Genomic DNA, 4,171 nt, shown 5'->3' on the forward strand with positions numbered 1-4,171 from the left:
CACATGCCACATCAGGTGTGACTGAGATGCAGATTACAGGGCAATGCTACAGATTCACCTATACATGTACATGTAAATAAGGGAAAACCTGAGCTGACACAGTGCCCACAGCAAGGGTAGCAATCTACACTACCACATGTAGGTGCAATGGAGCAGAAGCAGCTTTACTAGCACAGATATGAAGAGTGAAAAAACATGAAATGGTTGTCACAACCCACCAGGTAGACTGTCTTATGTCATACCCATAAAATGATGCAATGACAAAGGTATAGAACTGCCACAGCACTAAAAACATAGTCATGCACAGCTATCAAGCTTGTATATTCTGATGTGTGTTTGAAGAGACACATCGTATTAGGCAGATAGCAATGAGAGGCACAAACACAAGTCATTAACTACAACATGATGCACATGGGATGCAAATTGCAGACACTTACTTTACCACTTGAGCCACTCCTGCCTCACCTCTGCTTTCCATACATAGGTCATCATACCTGGTGCATGCACTGCTCAGCGGTATGGTGGATGCTGAATGCCCTGATCGACTGGTCTGGCAGATTGTATGTGACATCCATGGTATAGAATGAGCCTGCATAAGCCCCAATAGCCAAGCCTAATCTAATTGTATAGGAAAAATATAATTATGTTCTTTTCCATAATGCAACAGGCAGGCCCTTTTTGTGGGGCACTAATATTGGCAGCCTCTGTCATGAGTCTACAACATATAAAATGACACTGCAAGAATCACACCCTACTCATGACTTTGAATTAACTTTACTGCACCTTAAAATCACAACGTATTTTGATGAGCATACATGCCATAAGCCGGCATAGACAGCATGCCAGTGATGAAAGGTAGAATGACTATATACCTTATATTACAGGTGTGCTTCTGTAAAGCACAGGTACTCACAGACACTGGCAGACTCTAGCCTCATTACCATATATGTGGTGTAAACTAGTATTCATTGGTGATTTTTATGGGCCATCTACCATTTTACTTGACAAAATTCAGAGGAAGGAAACTGCAGCAGCACACATATCTGAGCAGCTAGAACCACTATCTGAAAAGTACATGCAGAGACACTTCACACCCATAGCTCCTTATGGCTTCCAGAACTTTTTGGGGTGATATTTTATTTTTAAGTGGCTTTCCAGCTAATGATATGTATTATTAGAAATTTATATTCGTATTTTCATAACTGAGAGCCCTACATGTTTTTGAGGTGTGTAGTGAGATATCCCATTTGTGGGAAATAGAACAGTTCATTGTCAATGTCCATTTATATCAAAATATACATGATATATTGCTTGTCAGTAATTATGAAAATAAACAATATTTCCATTGATACTTCAAAAATAAATAAATACAAAATAAGTAACTTACAAACTGTTGCATGACATCAGGTGAAACATTAGATGTCTTCAAAAAAAACTGTCTTTTAAATTTGCACTGTAAGTTGCACGTCTTGAAAATTTGTCAGTGTTATTTACATTGCTAATAATACAATTAAGCATATGTTTTCATGTTTCTGTAAATATCTCAATAAGCATGCACTTGTAGATGAATTTCTTGCTGTTAATGACTTTTATTGTTCACAGAATATTTACTTTTGTTCTTCTTATCCTTTTTATTTTTATTTTTCAGAAAATGCTCTGGAATGCAAGATGTGTGTAGGCTGCTAGAGGTGTAACATTCCACACCACTTAGGTTTAATGATTGAAGTTGATTTACTGCTCTTCCAGGCTCTTTTAATGGTTTAAAGTTAGAAGGTTTATATCAGCATTCCAGTAGTAGCGGAGAGTAGCTTGGTCTCATTCTGCACTGAAAATCACTGTGAAAACTTTAGAGAGTGCTTATTGTGATTGGCCAGAGGGTGTGGCATCAAAGCTAGCCAGCTAGATGTAAACCCCTCTTGTCTACCGTCTTGTAGCTCACATAACAAGGATATGTAACCATGGTTATGCACTTTCTTACTATCTCTGTACCCAGTTTGGAAGATATGAGTATAGTGAGGCAATGTAGTAATTGTTTCATATTTACTGACAACCAAACTGATAAGGTATGTAACAGATGCAGATATACGGTGTCACTGGAGGCAAGTCTCCCAAACAGGTTTCAGTAACACAGAAACTCTACACCCACCACACATAGCATGGAGCAGACACATAGACCTACACATGCCGAGGCTCTTAAATGTAATCTTCTTAAAGGAGAACTGCACACAAAAACTGCAAAAATACGTTTTTCAGCATATCTTTGGCTATTCTTCATTACTAATGTCTCTGTATCAAAGTAAGTGGTTATTAATATTTTCTAATTTGTTATAACTCAGGGAGATCAGACATCAGTAGCATGATTTTGTTTTACAGTCAGTGCCTTCACCTGCCTGATGACACTGTAGAGGAACAGACAAATGAAAATCATTTGCTGTGGCCTTCTATCTCAACAGCTTACAACAGTACTGTGACTAGTTACTTTTGACTGTCAGCATCACTCTGGATTTTTAATTACTTTGCTTCCTTTGATTGTCCTTAGTAGCCACTTCTGCTACAGCAATTTAAGAAATGTTTGAATGACAAGGCATGAAAATGTAGCTGAGACAACCATTGTATTCAAAGTAACAACTGTATTTCAGTGTTGAAGTATGAGAAATTTGACTGCTGTCATTAACAGGAGTTACATGGGCTGAACTGGTTTGTGTTGCATTTGCAATCTTTAATCTTGTAGCTAGAATTAGAGTCTTTGATGTTACTCTTTCTTTCCCAACTCACTGACTTGTCTCAGTAAAACACTGTATGCAATGCAAAAATGCTGTAACAAAACACCAGAAGAAACATGCACTTTTACAGAAAAGACTGTAGAAAAAAATGCAAGATCAAATATGATAGAAAATAAAAAGAGTACAATGAAAATATTGTCTTATGTTGTGGCACTCAAGAGTTTGATTAAAGGGAAAAATCACTAATTTGTAAATAGATAAAGGGCAGGATTCACGAAGCCTCCGTGTAAGAGATACAAGGCTTACACGGAGGCTGCAGTTAAACGGTGTGACGTCAGCATGTCATGCATATGCATGAGGGCATGCTGAATCACACCTAAGGCTAACACAGTCCATGGAAGACAGTAGGGGGCATGTCCGTAGGCTGAGACCTGCAAGCAGACACGCCCCCAGAAGAGTAAAAGTGCCCAAAGTAAACTCCCATGACAGAGTACATGGAAATGTGAATAAACACAACACAACACATGCCCCCACAGACTATGAACATGAAATCATATAAATGAACATGTTTAATATTTTTTTTAAACTGTAAAGATGTTTGCCCGTGAGTGCGCTCGTTTGCGCGGGCGTGCCCGTAGCTCAGACACAGTTAGCAATAACTGGAAAAGTATATAAGAACTAACTATGCAAAGTAAGCAAAAAAGCAATAGCGTAGCGGTAGAGACGTCGGCTGAAGAGCAGGCAGTCATGGTTCGAGCCCCCACAACATCAATTTTTATTTTTAGTGAAATAAGCACGAAACAAGTCCCTGACACATATGTACACATATAAAATTATATTTTATGTAAAATGTAATGAAATAGGCCAGTTATTGTGAAGAAATGTGAGATAAAATAATAACAAATGCCAGATGTGCCCATAGCTGAGCTATAGTTTAACAAGTTGAGTGCATCTGCCCGTAGGTGAGCAGCGGTTTAACAGGTGCAAAATGAGTGCCCGTAGGTGAGCAATGGTTCAATAGGTGCAAAATGAGTGCCCGTAGGTGAGCTGAGCGTAATATGCGTGCTTACAGCCAAATGTAGCGTAAACCAGTGTAACCCATTTGCGCGGAGCTGCGCACCGCGCCAACAAGCTAACCGACGGGCAACGTTGAGCAAGCTGTAACAAAACTGCCTTTACACAGACACACCCCCTAGCCTGTCTAGACAGACATAAAATATAAAAAGCAGTGGCCAAGTTCGAACCCAGGATACCATGCACCATAGTCAAGGTACTGAACCACTAAGCCATGACAGCTGTACTTAGAAATGCAGTAATAGCAAATATATAGGAATGAATAGAAAGGGGAGCATGACAAAGCAGGTTTTGTGAATCTGATACAATTCCAAAATGGCCAATCACAGATAAGTGTGGGAAAAATGGCATATATAAGCTCCATAGGCGGGAAT

This window comes from Protopterus annectens, chromosome 1.part0 (genome assembly GCF_019279795.1).
Source record: "Protopterus annectens isolate FY-2018-M chromosome 1.part0, PAN1.0, whole genome shotgun sequence".
Lineage (NCBI taxonomy): Eukaryota > Metazoa > Chordata > Ceratodontiformes > Protopteridae > Protopterus > Protopterus annectens.